We start from the raw sequence: 21,151 nt of genomic DNA, 5'->3' as shown, positions 1-21,151 counted from the left end.
CTCAAAGTTTTCTACTCTTATTTTTTATATTTAAGTTCATAATCCATTTTGACATTTTGAGTTATTTTTAATAGGTTTTAAAGTTTTTTTTTTTTTTTGCCTATGGATGCCCCCTTTCCTCAGCAGCATTTGTTGAAAGGTAATTTTTTTTTTTAGTTGCATTGCTTTTTTAACCCTTGCTACCAAATTAGTTCAGCATACAGTGGTCCCTCATCTATTGTAGGGGTTAGGTTCCAGACCCCCCCCCCCCATAGGTGAAAATCTGCAAAGTAGAGACCTTACATTTATTTTATTATTTATATCTGTTTTAAGGCTATGGTTGCTGAGCCAATCAGCGCCCAAGACACAGAACACAGTGCTCTGGTTGGTTGCCTCCCATCCATCAGCTAATAGTGTGCTGCGTACGATCTATGTGGGCAAACAAGCTCAAGCAGAACTGGCCATAGCTGAGTTTTCCATACATGCGAGTCTTTGCCTACTCATCTCCTGTATGCTATGTATTTTATTTTGATTTAATATTCTTTTAATATGTTTTAATTAATATTTTATATTGTTTTCCATTTTTTAGGCTAGAAATGCTTATTTTACCTCAAAAATAATTAACATAATAAATATATAAAACTACCTGTACAGTGGTCCCTCATCTATAGCCGGAGTTAGGTTCCAGAACCTCCTGCAATAGGCAAAAATTTGCGAAGTAGCGACCTTATATTTATTTTATTATTTATATATATTTTAAGGCTTTATAAACCCTCTCTATATTCTTATAAACCTTTCCCACACTGTTATTAACCTTTCCCACACTTATTTTGCTTATATTACCACAAAAATAATTAAAATAATAAATATATTAAAATACGTATATGCCACAAAATTTCGTAATATAGCAAAAAATCCATGATACAAAATTAGACATATATAATTTAAAAATCTGTGATACAGTGAGACAGTAAAAGTGAACCGTGATATGGCAAGGAATGACTGTATACCACAAAATCCCACGATATAGCGAAAAATCCATGATACAAAATTAGATATATACAATTTAAAAATCCGCAATACAGTGAGACCGCAAAAAGTGAACTGCGATATGGCAAGATGGCAAGGGAGGACTGTATTTGCATTGGCCTATTTCTGGGTTTTCTATTTCATTATGTATATACATATACAGTGGTACCTCGAGATATGAATTCAATTTGTTCTGTAACAGAGTTTGTAAAGTCAGTCAACTCGTATATCAAACTGTCAATACTGGACCCGTGCGCCAGTGCACCAACTAGTGACAGCTTCTCGAATCATGACTCGTATCTCGGAATTTCACTTGGATCTCGAACAAAAATACGAACCGAGTTGCATCTCGTATCTTAAAAAAATTGTATGTTGGTCTGTTCGTATCTCAAGGTACCGCTGTATTTATTTCCCTGACAGAAGCACAATATCTTGAATATTATAGCTATATAGTACATTTTAATTACCAAGTAAAGTGATTACTCCAAGTATATTCTTATTTCAAGATAATTAGAGCTATTCTAGAGCCTATAACTCTCCAGTATATTTTACAAATGTCTATGTCTACAAATATCTTGTGGGAGTTTTGCAGAGATTGCATTAAATTTATAGATCCATTTGAAGATAATTTTTATGATGTTGAATTTGCAATCCACGAACTTGTTATCTTAGGTCTTTTTTGATTTCTTTCATCTGCATTTTGTAATTTTAATATACACATCCTGTTCATATTTTGTTAAATGTATACATAAGCCTTCCATTATGCTTGGAGTAATTATAAATTCTATTGTAATTTTAATTGCTGTTTTTTCCATATTAATTATTAATACACAGAAATGTTATTGAATTTTTGCATGCTAATTTTGTATTGTGTGATCTTACTAGTTCTAATTCTAAGAGTATTTTTGTGGATTCCTTGAAAACTTCAATAATCATGTGTTTTAAAACTACAGTTTTATTTCCTTCTGTCCAATCTATACATCTTTTAAGTCTTTTTCTTGCCTTACTTGAGTGGCTGCATCTTAAAAATTATAACTGAATAAAAATGTTGAGAATTGACAGCTTGCCTTTTCTCACTTTTAGGAGGATAGCATTTTGATTTTCACTATTACCATGTTAGTTATAGGTTTTTAATGTCTTTATAAAGTTGAGTATTTAGTGTTGGAGTGTTAAATTGTTAAGAATATTGTATTGTATTCTCTATCATTGTATAAAAATCCAAATCTCTGATTTCAGGTATTAAGTCTCTCTAGTAGTGAGTAGCACACCCTTTTCCCTGTCTTGACAACAAAGCCAAGGTGCCTGCTGTTGAAGTGTGATTATATTTTATCTTTCATTTAAGATCTCTGTGCAAGCACCTACTGACTGGAGGAAAACTTTTCAAAGCTACAGAAAAGTTTGATTGATTTTATGAATGTTTTGTAACAAATGTTTCTTTTTAGCAGGAATATGTCAAATAATTGTTCTCATGGTAGTACACCTCTTTTTTTGTTGGAATAAGAAATAAAGCTCTCACCTAACCACTGGAGGCTACCTGAGTTTGTTTGAAGAACAGTAAATCTTAAGTCAGTTAGCTCATGGCTTTGCAGGAATCGGGCTATGAATTACTTGGAATATAATACCCACCAATTTCAATTATTTTGAGGAATCAGAGGAAGAAAAATCACATCTTAATACAAAATCAAGTAAGATACAACTTTCTCTGAGCAACACCTCCCCTTAGATAAACTGGTACTAATTTTTGGAAATTTCTCTAGAGCCTTGGAGAGAGTTGAGGGAGCATTAACAAGTTGGAATATGTTCTGTAGCAAGTGGGTCTATGTGTCATAATAATGACTGTGAAAAAAGAGCATGGAGGAGTGAAAGAATGATCCATTTAACTTTCCAGAAGTCTTAAGGTATAAGTCGCATTCTCCTTCTTCCTCAAGTCCAAACTGAGTGAAACCTAGTTATTAACCAATCTTGTTACTGTCATTAAAACAAATAACAAAACCTCTAATTCTGAATGATGTGTCTTTAAGAAAAAAATGTTGCTATTAAGTATATCTGAAAAAAAATTCTGGCTGATCATTTTAGAAGTTTGACTAAGCTTTTTTTTCTTAGTAAACTATTTCTATTTACATCACTCTGAATAACTATGCGATCTCAGCTTATCCTTGGATTTATCCAGTGTCGTGAAATCTACCAGAACAAACCTGACCAATGACCATGGTTAAAATAGAAGCCTGATGGCAATTCCTAAGAATAGAATCATTTACTTAACAACTTCCTTCCACTAATTTATTTCTATTTGGTCCATGAATGACTACATATAGTTCCTGCTTTTTTTCTTTAAAGTCTTTCATTTTGAGTTTTGGGACTAATGCAGGATATTTTTATCTTTCTCTGATTGTCAGCATTATTTTCAACATTCCAGTACATGCAGTACTTAGTTTGTAAGTTATTTTATTTTTCTATTTTATTTTATTTATTTTAACCAATGTTGGCATGCTTACATAAAATTTACAGAGCTCATCAACCAAGGCATATGAGGTTACACTAGTGTTAATATGGGAATTTCACTGAGTTATCTTTCACCTGCAGAACTGTGGAATCTCATTCCCCTAAAATAATCCATTGTTGAGACTCCTCAGGGGGTGTTTCACATTTGTTTGGTACTGTTACACATCCCAGTATTGTTTTCTCCTCGTGTCTGCACTATTGATTGTACCAAATTGTCCTTCATCCTTCTGTTATATTTGCCCTAATTGTGGTTCTCAAGGCAACCCCAAACAAGCCAGGCTTTAAAATGTACTATGTTTCTTTCAACCATTAGCATTATCTTCATGACAAAACCAGACAGAAGTGGCTACATCCTATATGATTCAATTTATATGATATTCTAGAAAATTATAGGTAGAGAGACAGATCAATGTTTTCCAGGGGCTGGAGTTAAGGAAAAGGTATGTCTACAAAATGGACTTTTGGGAATTATAAAACTATACCTTGATTGTGGTTGTACATAAGCAGTTGCATGCATTTGTCAAAACTTAAAAAAGTATATAATCAAAAGAATACATTTTACTATACAGAAAATTTACCTCAATTAAAAAAATTTCTTTCATGAAAATAATTACTTTAACTTCTGCCTACCTTTATAGTGCAGTATAAACAACTTCTGTGGCTGAGTTGGATTTTATGAGCACAAAATTTTTATATTTTTTTTCTCATTTTGTGGGCCTCATTGTATAAATATCACCCCCCAAACAGATTTTAGGTAAGTTTTGTTCTTAACAATAGACTCTTTGACTCAATGATTTCAGCTCAAGATACAATAAAAATGAATATTAAACTTTCTTAAATTCAACTGAAAGCAAACCAAATTTCACTGTAAAAGTTATTGTCTCATAATGCTCAAATCTTAATTGGTAAGTGTAAAATTTCATGTTTAAAAAGACCCATTTGATTGACTTGGTATGTGGCTCATTATAGCAGTGAATCTGCAACAAATACATAATTCAACATTTAAACTTGCCTTCATTCCCAGATGACATTTTCTGCTGTCTTGCTCTTAGAGTCTCTGCTTTGGACATGGCCCAAAAGTTACTCTTTGCATCTTCATGGAATTATGAACATTAAATTGGTCTTTATATACAACAGAAATCTCTCACATTTAAACCTACTTACTCTGGTTCTTTTTTTTATAGTGTTTCAGACAGCCCTTATCACTTTCGGTAAAACAAAACAAACAAAAAAAAAACCAAAAAAAAAAAATCGGACAGGCTCATGACAGCCAAGTAAACCTAGAGGTGTCTGTGAAACTAGAGGAACTGCAGTCACTACCACTGTCATCTCTACCACCACCACAACCAATGCTCCAGTAATGCCAGAATTTATACACGTATCAGTTAAGGCAATGAAGCTATTAAGCATCAACAAAAAGTACTGAATAGTTAAAGTGCCACCATGAGAAAGAAGGGGGCCTGAATAGACCACTCAATCTCCCATTAACACATAAAAGACCTAAAGTAATTTTTAAATAAATTTATGGCTAAAATAGATCTTATTTTCATGGACAAATATCCATGACCAAATATTTTAGTGAGGTTGATTCCTTTCTGGATATATTTGAAAAGCTAAATTTAAGAGCATGTGATTTGGATTCCAAGATGGCAACAGAGTAGGTAGATGTTCCAAGTATAGTCGTCCTTCGCCATATTGCGGTTCACTTTCGCGGTCTCACTGTATCACAGATTTTTTAATTGTATATATCTAATTTTGTATCATGAATTTTTCTCTATATCACAGGATTTTTTGGTATATAGGTATTTTTATATATTTATTACTTTAATTATTTTTGAGGTAAAATAAACATTTCCTAGCCTAAAAAATAAAAACAATATAAAAATATAAAAATACTGATTAAAACATATTAAAAGAATATTAAATCAAAATAAAGACTTAAAATATATATAAATAATAAAATAAATATAAGGTCACAACTTCACTGATTTTCACTGGTTATGGGGGGTTCTGGAACCTAACCCCTGTGATAGATGAGGGACCACTTTTACCACCTCCCAGGAACAAACTGGATTACAACTTAATTTAAGAAAAATCATCTTAAAAATACAACTTTGGACTAAAGGAAGAGGAGTCTATAACCAAGGATCACAGAAGAAGCCACACCAAGACTGGTAGGAAGGGCAGAGACACAGAAAGCCCTGCTCCCAGGAGCGAGCGGAGGCAGAGGGTCTGAAGAGACTCTCACTATGGGGAGGGTTTCCCTGAGAGGTGTGGGTGCTCATCCCCAGGCCCGGAAACTAGCCTAGATCCCCAGAGCCTAGAAGAGGTGCCTACACAGCATTTGGAGGTGAAAAGAGCTGGGTTTCTGTCTGTGATAAAGAAACGGAGCTCTCGGTGATGCAGGCTTCGTCTTAAAGAGCCTGTGCAGAAAACCTCATTCACAAGCCACTTAACCAGGGGCTCTGGAGGAGGGAAGGCTGCAAGGACTAGAGTTACATAAGGAGAGTGTAAAGTTGGAGGCCTAGGGAGAGATCTGTGGAGGACAGCCACTAGAACCCCAGTGCTGAGTCATTCTGCGATACTGCAGTTGCCATCTTTCTTGGGTGGAGCAGTCCCCTCTGAATGGCATCAGCCTGGGGAAAAGCCAACTGCTCAGCCCTTGGCAGTCTCTTCTGCCCCACTCATGGAGACAGGGTCATGTTGAGAAGCCAGGAAGCAGTGGGCACATCACTGACTCAGTTTTCTGGTGTGGAGACTGGAGCTTTCTCCCACATGCTCCTGAGTCTAAGACTGGTGCTTCCACCTCACGGGAGACTCATTAGAAACTGTCACAACTGCAGGAAGACCACATCTCTGGGTCACAAAGGTCTCATCCACCAGGCTACTGGGGACATTCCCTTCTGAGGTCTGTGAAAAAAGTCTGGATAGACTGACAACTGGAACTGAGGGGCAGAACTACACCCACCACCCTTCCTAATCCCTGAATTGCTATAGGCTCCAGACTCAATCAGAGGATTTTTCAGTGTCCAAGCCCAACAAGCAGCCAGTAGACAGAAGCTGTAGAAGGCAGGACTCAGGAAACCTTGATCTTTTAAGCAGACCTTCCCCCCAGGCCCAGTGTGGAGAAAAACCAGCCTAGGTGTGCAGCTTAGTATTTCTATGAGCACATGGGTCCAGCAGAGGCAGCCAAAAACTCTGGATTGCTTTTAGCTCCAAGAAGGTTGCTGAGGGCCAGTCATGGGTAGTGGTTCCCACTGATCTGTGCCAGGTTCCTGCTAGGGAGGCCCAGTGCAGGCACATCCAGTGGCCAGCTATGGAGAGCATCGGTTCAGAACCTAACAACCCTGTATTGGGGTATCCTAATGAAGGGCTCCTCACACCTGGCCCAGCTGAGGCGAGTTCTGCTTTCTGGATCAGTACCAACACAGTGGCTCATATGCCTTGGATAGGGTGGAACTTCACAGTTAGCTGGCCTGGGTGCTGTATATCTTGCCCTGCTGGGCTAGATTGCACAGGGGGAAGGGAGAGAGGCTTGGAGCATGGAAATTGAAAGTGTGGGTCCCTGTGAGCCTATTGTTGGATCTGGTTGAGAGGCTTAGCCACTTTCTAGGGTGCACAGTCAGCCCCAGGAAAGAACTTTCTCAGTCCTCCTCTCTGAGACTAGGATCTTACCAGCTGGAAAAACTTCTGCAGAAGGGACTGTCAGCCCTACTCAATCTGAAATTTCTGTTCACTTTTTTGGGGAGAAATGAAATTTGAGTATCCAGCAGTGGCTGAGGAATTAGGCACTGGAATAGGGGCCACATTCCCTGTATTGAGCTCCTGATGAAGAGAACCCTGAAGTAGGGGATCCCACAAACATTGTATTCTCAATCCCAGCTGCCCTAACCCAACAAGCTAGCAACTTGTAGAGGAGTTGGTTGGGTGAGGCCAGTCTGAGCACATACAACAGTCTTTCTAGAGAAGATTCTGTCAGAAGACCACACAGCTGCAAGAGGATATGGAGTAGCTGAAAAATGAAGGAAACTCTTACAGAACTTGGGGCTTTTACAGAGCTGCTGTCATCACTAGGAGGAGGAAGCTGATCCTTATATAATGCTTGGCCTCTCCCACACTACTCAGGCAGAGAAAATGCAGACACAGACTGTGAACAGAGAAGTACCTGCAGACAGGTAGCCCACAGTGGGTTACAAACAATAGCTGATGCAACCCAAGAAGATCCAGAAACAACAGAACTGGAAGTGGGTGGCAGACAGCATAAACCCTAGACTCAGCTAGCTACACAAGCAGCATGCCCAAAGGAGGAGTCTAGCAGCCATCAGACATTGTGGAGAATAAATATGCCCAACAGGACAGACACGGCACAGTGTCTAATACACATGATCAAGGTTGACCCTTAGAGCCATCCAGCCAGAAGGAATAACTATATGCATGAAAGGACCAACTGCATTAAATACTCAGATACAATAGGAAGAAAAATAGTACCTTCAAGAAGCATTCCTAGAACAAGGAAAACAGGTGGTTTTGAGGGCAGTATCATCAAACCCATCTTCCTCATAAAGGCATCATAACAAATTTCAAAGCCAGACAGCACTACATAATACACAGAAAAAATAGGCAGACAAAGAAATGTGACCCAAATGAATCAACAAGAGAAATCCCCAGAGAAAGAACTAAATGAAATGGAAATAACCAAACTACCTGATGGAGAATTTAAAATAATGATTTTTAGGATGCTCAAGTATCTTAGAGCAACAATGGATGGACATAATAAGCACCTAAATAGATAGTAAGCATCAAAAAGGACATTAAAATAATAAAAAATAACCAGTCAGAAATGACAAATATAATATCAGAAATGAAGACTGCACTAGAAAGAATCAACAGCATGCATGATGAAGCAGAGGATCAAATCAGCAATTTAGAGGACAAGATAAAAACAAAAGCATGGAAGCAGAGCAACAAAAAGAAAGGAGGCTCAAAAGACTCTAGAAGAAACTCTAAGAGAGCTCTGTGACAACATGAAAAACAATATCTGCATCAGAAAAGCAGTTAATTACCTACAGAGGAGCCCCCATAAGGATGGCATCTGACTTATTAGCAGAAACACTTGAAGCCAGAAGGGATTGGCAAGAAATATTCAATGTGATGAAAAACAAGAACTTACAACCAAGACTACTTTCTCCAGCAAGGCTATTGTTTAAAATTGAAGGAGAAATAAATTGCTTTCCACACAACAACAAAAAAGAATCAAGGAATTCATTACAACCAAATCAGTGCTGCAAGAAATATCAAGGGGCCTGCTATAAAAAGGGCAAAGAAAAAAAATGAAATCGAGAAAAAGAGGAATGTAGATTTAAAGAATAAAATGGCAATGATTAAGTAAATGTCATTAATACCCTTAATAGTAAAGGGATTTAATGCTCCAATCAAAATGTATAGGGTAGCTGTATGGATAACAAAACAGGACCCATACATATGTTGTCTACTAGAGACTCACCTCAGAAAAATAGATACACATAGACTGAAAGTGAAGGGATGGAATAAAGTATTTCATGTAAATAGAAACAAAAAAAAAAAGAAAGAAAAAGCTGAGGTAGCAATACTTATATCTGACAAAATAGCCTTTAAAACAAAGGGATAAAAAAAGACTCTACATAATGATAAAGGGAGAAATCCAACAGGAGGATATAACCATTGTAAATATTTATGCGCTTAATATAGGAGCACATAAATATATAAAGACTTTGATGAACATAGAGGGCGAGATGAACAGCAATACTACAATAGTAGGGGATTTTAATACCCAACTAGCATCAATAGATAGATCCTCCAAACAGAAAATTAACAAAGAAACAGTGGTCTTAAATGATGCACTAGATCATTTGGGTTTAATTGATATCTTCAGACCATTTCACTCCGAAGCAGTAGAATATCTTTTCAAGTGCTCATGGTATATTCTCTGGGATAGACTCCATGTTAGGACACAAAACAAGTCTCAATAAACTTAAGAAGACTGAAATCATATCAAGCATCTTCTCTGATAACAATGGCATGAAACTAGAAATCAACTTCAATAAAAAAATGAAAAACATTCAAACACATGGAGGCTAAATACATGTTATTAAATAATAAATGGGTTAACAACGAGATCAAGGAAGAAATAAAAAATTTCCTTGAAACAAAGGAAAATGCACATACAACAACTTAAAACTTATGGGACATAGCAAAAGCAGTCCTGAGAGGGAAGTTCACAGTATTACAGGAATACCTGAAGAAGCAAGAAAAAGCTCAAATAAACAACTTACCCCTGCATTTAAAATAACTAAAGAAAGAACAACAAATTATGGCCAGAAGAAGTTGAAGGAAGAAAATAATAAATATAAAAGCAGAAATAAATGACACAGAGGCAAAAAAAAAAAAAAAAAAGATCAATGAAACCAAAAGCTGGTGGTTGTTTGTAAAGGTAAACAAGATTAACAAACCTTTAACCAGACTCACCAAGAGAAAGGACTCAAATAAAAAAAATTAGAAATGAAAGTGAAAAAGTAACAACTGATACCGCAGACATACAAAGCATTGTAAGAAAATAGTATAAATATCTATATACCAATATATTGGACAACCTAGATGAAATGGGTAAATTCTTAGAATCATACAATCTTTCAAAACTCAATCAGGAAGAATTAGAAAACCTAAACAGATCGATAACAACAAATGAAATTGAAACAGTTATCAAAAAACTCCCAGGAAAATAAAGTCCTGGAACAGATGGCTTCACAGGCCAATTTTACAAAACATTTAAAGAAGAACTAACACCAATCCTTCTCAAGCTATTGCAAAAAATTCAAGAGGAGGGAAGACTTCTAAGCTTCGTTTATGAGGCAAGAATTATCCTCATTCCACACCCAGGCAAAGACACTACAAAAAAAAATGTCAATATTTCTGATAAACATAGATACTGGACCTGGCCAGTTGGCTCAGTGGTAGAGCATTGGCCTGGAGTGCAGGAGTCCCAGGTTTGATTCCTGGCCAGGGCACACAGGAGAAGCGCCCATCTGCTTCTCCACCCCTCCTCTTCTTCTTCCTCTCTGCCTCTCTCTTCCCCTCCCACAGCCAAGGCTCCATTAGAGCAAAGTTGGTCCGAGCACTGAAGATGGCTCTGTGGCCTCCACCTCAGGCGTTAGAATGGCTCTGGTTGCAACAGAGCGATGCCCCAGATGGGCAGAACATCGCCCCCTGGTGGGCGTGCCGGGTGGATCCCGGTTGGGTGCATGTGGGAGTCTGTCTGACTGCCTCCCCATTTCCAACTTCAGAAAAATACAAAAAAAGGAAAGTAAAAACATAGATACTAAAATTCTCAACAAACTGTTAGCAAATCATATCCGGCAATACATTAAAAAAATCATACATCATGATCAAGTGAGATTTATTCCAGGGAGGCAAGGCTGGTACAATATTCACAAATCAATAATTGTGATTCATTACATAAACAAAGGAAGGATAAAAATCACATGATTATATCAATAGATGCAGAAAAATTATTTGATAAAATCCAGCACTTATTTATGATAAAAACTCTCAGCAAAGTGGGAATTCAGGGAACATATCACAACATAATAAAGGTCATCTATGACAAAATAACAGCCAACATAATTCTCAATGGGAAAAGATTAAAAGCAAACTCTTAAGATCAGGATCAAGGCAGGGGCACTCCATTTCTCCAGTCTTATTCAACATAGTTCTGGAAGTCCTAGGTACAGCAATCTGACAAGAAGGATAAATAAAAGGCATCCAAATTGGAAAAGAAGAACTAAAACTATCATTATTTGCTGATGACATAATACTGTACATAGAAAATCCTAAAGTTTCAGTCATAATACTACTAGAGCTGATAAATTGGAAGGTGGCAGGATATAAAATTAATATTCAGAAATCAGTGGCAATTTTATACACCAACAATAAACTATCTGAAAAAGAAATTAAGGAAACAATCCCCTTCACTATTGCAACAAAAATAATAATGTTCTTAGGAGTAAATTTAACCAAAGAGGTGTAGAACACATATTCTAAAAATTTATATGGAACCAAAAAAGAACATGTCTAGCCTCAGCAATTTTGAAAATGAATAATAAAGTGGAAGGCATCACATTTCCTGATATCAAGCTATACTACAGAGGCAATTATAATAAAAACAGCTTGATACTGACATAAAAACAGGCATACAGATCAATGGAACAGAACAGAGAACCCAGAAATAAACCCACACCTTTTTAGTCAGTTGATATTTGACAAAGGAGGTAAGAGCATACAATGGAGTAAAGACAGTCTCTTTAATAAATGGTGTTGGTAAAATTGGACAGGTACATGCAAAGAAATGAAACTAGACCACCAACTTAAACCATTTTCAAAAATAAACTCAAAGTGGATAAAAGACTTAAATGTGAGTCATGAAACTATAAACATCTTGGAAGAAAATATAAGCAGTAAACTCTCTGATATCTCTCGTAGCAATATTTTTGCCGATTTATCTCCATGGGCAGGTAAAATAAAGGACAAGTTAAACAAGACTATAGCAAACTAAAAAGCTTTGCACAGCAAAAGACACCATGAACAAAGTAAATAGACAACCCATACAATGAGAGAACAAATTCGCCAATACATCTGATAAGGGGGTAATAACCAAAATTTATAAAGAACTTCTAAAACTCAATACCAGGAAGGTAAACAATCTAATTTAAAAATGGTCAAAATAATAACTGAATAGACCCTTCTCCAAAGAGGACATACAGATTGCCAATAGGCATATGAAAAAATGTTCAATGTCATTAATCATCAGAAAAAGGCAAATTAAAACCACAATGAGATACCACCTCACACCTGTCAGAATGGTGCTCATTAAGAAATCAACACACAGTAAGTGCTGGTGAGGGTGTGGAGAAAAGGGAACCCTCATGCACTGCTGGTCAGAATGCAGACTTGTGCAGCCACTGTGGCAGACAGTATGGTGTTTCCTCAAAATGTTAAAAATGAAAGTGACTTTTGACACAGCTCTCCTACTTTTAGGAATACAGTGGTACCTTGAGATACGAATTTAATTTGTTCGTAACCGAGCTCGTAAGTCAGTCAACTAGTATATCAAACTGCTGATACTGGATCTGTGTGCCAACGCACCAACTAGCGACAGCTTCCCGAATCATGACTCCTATCTTGAAATTTCACTCGGATCTCGAACAAAAATATGGACCGAGTTGCAGCTCGTATCTTAAAAAAAAATCGTTATGTTGGTCTGTTCGTATCTCAATGTACCACTGTATATCCTAAGAATACCAAATCACTGATTCAAAACAAGATGTGAACTCCCATGTTTATTGCAGCATTGTTTACAATAGCCAAAACCTAAAAACAGTCCAAGTGTCCATCCATGGACGAGTGGATTAAAAAGCGGTGATACATATAAACAATGGAATACTACACGGCCATGAAAAAGAAGGAAACCATACCTTGTGCAATGGCATGTATGGACCTGGAAAATATTATGCTAAGTGAAATAAGCCAGGCAGAGAAAGAAAAATATATGATCTCACTTATATGTGGACTCTAATGAAAAATGTGAACTAAGGAATGAAATAGAGGCAGAGGTGGGGTCAAAGGGAGCAGAGGGACAGCTGTCGCAGGAAAGGGGAATGAGAGGACGAGATCAGAGAATGTGAAGGGATTAGTGAAATTATAAATACATAACACATAGATACAGATAACAGGACAGAAAATCCCAAGGGGAAGGCTGGAGGGAGTTAGGGAGGGGGGGCAAAGGTGGTGTAATGGGGGACGTAGGAGTGGGGGTGAGGATGTTATATTGAGTGGGACACTTGAATCCATGTTTATATAATAAAATAAAATTAATAAAAATAAAACACAGTAAAGAAACAAAAAAACTTCTAAATATTTGAAACAACTAGATGTTTTTCCTAAATCTTGTCTCCTTCAGCCTAGAGACCTTCATTAAACATGATTTTATTTCCCTATAGTTACTTGATCTTTACTTACTTAGTGTATTATTGTAGCTATTATTTATAAGTTTAATTTTTATTTTTCACATTTCCTTGAAATTTGCTGTTCTGAATTGAGCAGATTTCTTTAACATCTCATTAGAAGGGATAAGAAATATAGCTTTAATTGTAGATATGTCATATAAACTAAGACAGATTGGTTTTTTATTTTCTGATACATATGTAGGTTGTCTTTTCATTTTTAAAAATAGATTCTGACTTGAGTAGGAAAGCATCCAAACGATCCCAGAATTTATTAGTTTTTAGCCCGAAGGTCGCTGGTGTGGAAAGTCCAAGTTTGCTGGCTTGAGCACAGTGACACTGTTTGGCCATGGTTAAAGCAGAGATGAGAAGCACTCAATGCACAAGTAAAATGTAAGCAATTACGAATTGATGCATCGATGCTTCTTACCTTCTATCTCCCTTTCTGTCTGTCCCTCTCTCTGCCTCTCTCAAAAATTAATTAATTAATTAATTAAGCTGGGATAGAAGGGAAAATTAATTTTAATTTTAATAGCTTATAAGTCAGTCAACTTCTATATCAAACTGCTGATACTGGAGCCGTGCGCCAACGCACCAACTAGCGGCAGCTTCCTGAATCACGACTGGTATCTTGGAATTTCGCTCAGATCTCAAACAAAAATATGGACCTAGTTGCAGCTCGTATCTTTAAAAAAAAAAATTTGTATGTTGGTCTGTTCGTATCTCAAGTTACCACTGTAACTGGAAATTCCTGGGTATAGTTTTTCATTTAAATACAAATTTACCTAATGGTATAGTCATTCAACTCATTTTTCTCCATCTTACTCAGAAGCATATCACAAGAAACTTTTAGGTACCTGACTGAAATCTGGATATTTCTTTTCTACTGTATTTTTCTGATTTTCTAGTCTGGTACACCTGTCAAAAGAGAAAATGAATTAGTCTATTATAGCTTTTGCTTAGTCAACCAATAGTAATGATCAGTACTTTGTTTTCTAGTTGTTTGCAAAACATTTTCTTAATTATAAATTCTGAATTATTCCCTGATATTGATGCAAAACTCCCTGATTTTAAAAATAATTTTCCTTTTCAAAAATCAAAATTCCAATTTTTCCATTTCTAGTTTTAAGAAGTCTTTTTTTTTCCAGTGAATCTTGATATGTTTTTCTCTTCTTCAACAAATATCCCACAAGGGTAAACAAATTCAATAAGAAAATTAATATTTTTCACTAGCTATTAAAGTCTTATTAACTAATTCATAAATATCACTTAAAAATGACAATTTTCCAATGAAAAATATGTAGTAAGAAAACTTACTGAGTAAAATATAATTTTTTTATTTTGAAATAATATTTAATGGGATGACATTGGTCAACAAGAGCACATAGGGTTTCTGTAAACACCTCTATAGCATTTAAACTGTTGATTGTATTGTGTGCCCACCACCCAAAGTCAAATCCTTTTTCATCACTGTATATTTGTCCCTCTTTTCTCCCCTTCTCTACCAGGTAACCATTTCACTTTTATCTATGTCCATGAGTCTCAGTTATATATATATATATCGCCTTTATCCCTTAACCCCAGACCCCTTTACCTTAAAAAATGTTTTTAATTAATATAAAATCACACATTTAAACAAGTTGCCTTTTCTTACCTGTAGATTTACCAAAAACTCATTCTGTTATTTATCAAAAATTTTTGAATTGTACAATTCATATAAGGTTCTATTCTAGGGATTGGGGATTCAGTAGTATATGATATATAGATGTTTTCTTGTCTTTTTGACATTCATATTATACTTGAAAGCTAAACAAAATTAAGCATGGATTTCAGAAATAAGTTTATTTCTGATAGTGTTAATAACTATAAAGTAGTTGCAATAGCTAGATACAAGAATGGCTGTTTTAACTCTCATAGTCAGGTATTGCTTCAGAGGAAAATAATTTAAAAGTTTTGAGTTAAGGGATCAAAAGAAGACTAATGTAACTGAGGTACCACAAGTGCTGGAGAGAGGAATAGTCATAAAATCTAAGAGATAGACAAAAACAGTATTGAGTGAACTGTATAGTAATGAAAAGCAAAGGATAAAGTTGGAGAGTAAAAAGCTGGGAAGTGTTATAATTAATTTATCCTTTGGAAAACAGTCTGTTTTACTGCTATGTTAAAAACTGACTGTAATGGCCATATGTGGGAATAGGAGAAATGGCGGTACGCTCTTGTAGTATACAGGGTTGGAGATAATAATGCCTCGGATTCTTGTGCTAACAACATTGAAGATGATGATAAATGACTGGATATGAATAGGTTTTCTCTCATCAGAGATAAAAGTTCTATTCTGATAGACTGAATACGGACTGTTAGTTTTTAAAAAGCCTGATTTCTAGGATTTATGCTGAGCAACCAGATAGATGGTGGAGACATTAACTGAGAAAGCAAAGACTAGGGAGATGTTAGATCAATCATTCATAAAATTTTGTTTTGGTGTTTTGTTTCTCTGAATGGCTACTTCTGCATAACAATCTATTTTTGTTTCATAAAGAAATACTCTCTTATCATTCTGAGGTATTAATTAAAGTAGTGCCTTTAATTTTTCTTTTGTTTGTACTATTAGCTCTGATCTTTTTGGTCTTGGTTCTATGATATATTGTGTTTCATACTGTTTTGACTCAAATGTTTAGTGATTCTTGATTTTAGGCTCATCTAGGTAATATTGAGATTCTCTGTCAACCTGTGTATGAATCACACCAACAAGATTGTGGTGCTGTGACTAAGATAAATCAACAATTGTTCTATAAGAAATGAGTGCTCTTGGAATTTGTGAGCAAACTGAGGCAGTGCCCTGAGTTGTGTTAAAATTGTCCATACTTAACATTTCTTTTTTTGGGCAAGTATCTCTGCTGCTTATTACTTGATATAATTATCCCAGGTTTTGCTTTTGTTTTTCAACAGTATTAGTTGCTTTCCCAGAATCTGACAAGCCATCATGCTGAGGAGAGAAACTGTCTAACTCTCAGTTCTCTTTTTGTTCTAACCTCAGCAAAACATGTGGACTTTTGATTGTTTTTTATCACTTTGCTTTTTAGATGCAAAACAAAAACAACAAAAAACAGTAATTTAAAGTTGTATGATTGTATCTACACTCTAGATTGTGCCATTTGAGAAATTACTGGTTGCAGGTAGAGTTCTGACTGAGTTACTGAGATTTTTCTACTCAATTGACAAAAACCTGTCCTATTCTAACATCTTTGCCCTTCTCCACTTCAGTATGATAGTTGAAGTTTGCGGCATATAAACAGATAAGTCATCTTGCCTTATTTTTAGTGCTCACTCAGATTCCCCCTATTTGATTCTTAGAAAAGGAGAGGAAGAGAGAGCTGTGACAACTGGTCCTCTACTGATGTATAGGGATGGTACTGACAGTGTTTAAAAATCTCATGCTTGAATATGTCTCTTGTTTCACATTTCTGATATGCAATCCCATGTCTTCCTCAATAAGATAATTTTTTAAATATACTGTCAGGATCCTTTTCTTGAGAGTTTTAAGATGTCTTTGGAAAACTGTATCTCTGGAATCTCATGACATTATTTTTAAGCTACTCCCAATTTTCAACATAATAAATAAAGTTTGCATCATATAATTATAAAACATAATAGCTTAAAATTGTAAAATGTAGCACACCAATTACAAAATTCTTGGAGAATATATGTTTATAAATAAAAATTAAAAATACCCACAATCCAAATTATATTGAATATAAAAAGTACAGAATTTCCAATACCCTATAACTTTCTCTTTTCCTTTTCTTTTGTTCTGTTTATTTAGTAGAGATTTATTATAATTTGTTTCTAAATTAAAGATATTAATAAAGAACAGAATTTTTGCCTGAATAGGAAGTAGCCCAGTGGATAGAGCATTGACCTGTGATGCTGAGGACCCAGGTTTGAAACTCCGAGGTCACTGGGTTGAGTGTGGGCTCACCAGCTTGAGCAGAGTGTTGCTGGCTTGACCATGGGATCATAGCCATGACTCTATGGTCACTTGCTTGAAGCTCAAGGTCACTAGTCTGAGCAAGGGGTCACTAGCTGGGCTGGAGCTCCTCCCCCCTCCATTCAGGGACATATAAGAAAGCAATCAATGAACAACTAGAGTGCCACAACTACAAGCTGGTGCTTCTTATCTCTCTCCCTTCCTGTTCTGTCTCTGTCTCTCAGTCTCTGCTGAAAAAAAAATTAAAACAAATGAAAAAAACAAAAATTTTCTGGAGTCCCATCATATTAATACATTGCTTTATGCCCATTATATTGACCACGTGTATATTCACATGTGTGTGTTTACACATTTAAAATATAGTTATCATTATAAGTTTATATTTTATATTTCTAATTAAAATATGTGATGTGAATTATTCCATTTTGCTTTAACTTCTTTTGGTCTTTCTGTGTACTGTCTCTTTTCTTCCAAAGAATAAGTCTGGTAAATATTACACCTCTAATCTTTTAAAAATTGTATAACAAATATGGAAATATATATATATATCTCTTACAATTTTCTTTTTCTTGTAAAAGATATCAAGTGACTTTACCCATATTGATACAAATAGCTCTGTTATTATTTTTAGTATTGAAGAATATCATTTATTGTATATGTATATATTTATTGTATTTTATCCCTCCCTTATTTATAATCCGTCAATACTACAATGGATATCATTACATGGATCGGCTGATACATTCATTTCCATAGGATAAATTCCTAGAAGTGGCATGGCTAGATGATAGTGTTAAGGGCAATAAAAATATGTTACTAAAAATTTCCTGATTATTTTTCATTCCCTTCAACAATGTATGAAAGAATTCTTGTCTGTGCACCCTTAGAAGCACTATTAAAATATTTACAATCTAATGACAAAGGATATATTTGCTCTACTTTCACCTAAATCTTAAAAAATGCAAGGTTTCCTTTGCTTAATTTTTATTTGAAAATGTATTTTGAAATCATTTCTTAATACCATTGTTAATATTTTACTGTATTTATTTTTAATTTGTAAAAGCTCTTTGCATATTTGGTTATAAGTATTTTGTTTTATATGAGTTTTAAATTATCCAGACTTTTTTATTGCACAGTAGAAATCATATATTACATACTATTTGCAAAACATTTTTATTACTTAAGATTAGGAATATAGTGTTGTTAATTAAGGGTAATTAGAGTACTGAGTAATGCCATACCTAAAGGCAGCATAATAATTGCAAATCTGCTTCACCATAATTTACTTATCCATTTGCCTCATATTGGTCATAGAAGTTGTTAATTTTTCTTTAACCATGAAAAATAACGCCTGTCATAAAGCATTTACTGTCTTATTCATTATATTTTTAGTCTAGTATCCTAAAATAAGAATTAGTGGATTCAAACACATTCACATTTAAAGCATCCTAATAAACATGCCTAATAAATATAACAGTTACTTCTCTCTACTTTCTTCTTCTATGAAATTCCACTGGAAGTAATGTAATTGGAAAATTAATATTTCTACATAGTACAGTGTTTTAAAATATATTTTGTTTCACTGATATTAATATAAACTTAAGCATTTTTCTTTTGCTTAGTGGATTGCTTCCTTTGTAATTCTAATGGCTATCAGATTCTGCCTTTTTTTTTTTTTTTTGCTTTTAAGTGATAACTCCCCATATGCTAATTTTATGAAAATGGTGTTGTGTGTTTAAGCTTTGAGGTTAAAATTAGAGAGAGATTCATGTTTGCATGTTGATATGTAAGGATATAAATTTAAGATAACTCTCCAGGACTGCTCCTATATCAGAGGATTTGTGCTGGTGGATCTTTCTGTTTCTCCCAAGTACTACTTCCGTTCCTCACCTCATTAAGGTCTTTGTTCAACTCTTAGCTCTGGAGGGCCTTTTCTTATCACCCTTTATAAGAGCCTGTTTCACCATCTTCTCTACTTACTGACTTTGCTTTTTCTTTGCATCCTATATTATATTGTAGTATAAATTGTGTTAACTTGTTTATTTTGCTTTTCTGGTACTAAAGTATCTGTGTCATGAGAAAAAGGACTTTGTCCAATGTAAATAGTGTTGTTTTCAACACCTAAAATAATTTCTGGCAATCATAGGTGTTCATAGCTATATCTAATATTATTAGATATTTGTCAAATTGTTTGAGTTTTTGTTCTAGCATTTATCATTTTAAAGTAATATTTACACTAATTTTCATGTCAGTAAGGATAATGCTGACAGAGAGATTGTGGTCCTTTTTTGATTTGTTGTATTTCTGAGTATTAAATATCTTTAAAATAAAAATGAGTGGAAAAATGAAGAACTTAATTTGAGAGAAAGACATATTTCATTTTGAATGCAGAAATTTTAATGATTAATGCATAGAAAGGAAGATATAATCTCTCCAATTGTCACTGTTTAGCCATTGTGTTGGACAACCATAAACTATGTGATACTGTGATCTTGCCATGTTGAGATGGTTGTAGTTATCAGAGAGATTCTAAAGGTAGTTTATATGTTTTAAATAAAGGTTTCAGAAGACTCTAGAAGCAAGCATAAACACACACACTACAATCTGTTATTCATTATATACAATCTTAAGAGCTGCTCAGAGTTTGGGTTGTGATTGGTTGGCATGCTGGCATTTAATGTTCTGCATGAGCCACAGGCACAGTTAGAAATGCTGTTTAATGTTTTGAACCACCACTTTTATTACCCAAACTTTAAAAAATGCCCTATACAATAAATGCTTTTGATTTATATTAAAATGCTAAAGGAATCTAATATAAAATAATTGTAGCCTCATTATACAATATTTTAGTTCTGGACAACCACTCCCTCTCTATGAAATATTTTATGGTTTACATAATATAAAGCAGGTTATAAATTATACATTGATTCCATCATGTGTCCTAATTATTGATAGGCAGATATTTTCCCTTATTATAACTAATTCATAATTCTTTTTATTCTTTTTACTTTGTTTCATATCTCTTATCTTTCTATTTATCTATCTACCTCCCTACCTACCAACCTACCCTCACTATCAAAATTGGAAGGGGTTGATTATACCAATACATAAATAAACTAATATTATCATCAAAGTGTTCTATAATTTATTTACTGATTCTCTTAGCTTTATAGCTTAAACACCCAATGAGTTGTATCATTCACCCCTATTCATTCAAAGTAAACTTCTATCAGTCTAATATAAGCCAGGATCAAATCTGATTTGCTTTCAGTGGTGAAGAGAGCCTTGAATTACAATACACAAAATAAAAATAAGGTATAAGTGTGATAATTCAAAGATTTTATTGCTAGGATGTGCTAGGGATGTGGTAGCTTTCAAGTAACCAATGTGAGGAGAGCATAGTTCCAAGATTAATGTCTGAGTTCTTTTTCCCCAGCCTTTTGTGGAGTTTTAGAGGTTTTGTGTCTTAGTTACTAGTGTTTCCTAAAAATATACTGTCACTTTTTAAAAGCCTGAAAAAATAACTGGAAAATAAAAACCCAAACAACAAAAATCCTATAACAATAGTGAACATGATACAAAAGGAGCTGTGTGTGTGAATTGCATGGAAAACTGTTTT

The sequence above is a fragment of the Saccopteryx leptura genome, chromosome 4, assembly GCF_036850995.1.
Source record: "Saccopteryx leptura isolate mSacLep1 chromosome 4, mSacLep1_pri_phased_curated, whole genome shotgun sequence".
In the NCBI taxonomy this organism is placed as follows: domain Eukaryota; kingdom Metazoa; phylum Chordata; class Mammalia; order Chiroptera; family Emballonuridae; genus Saccopteryx; species Saccopteryx leptura.
Note: the sequence above shows the minus strand (reverse complement) of the source record.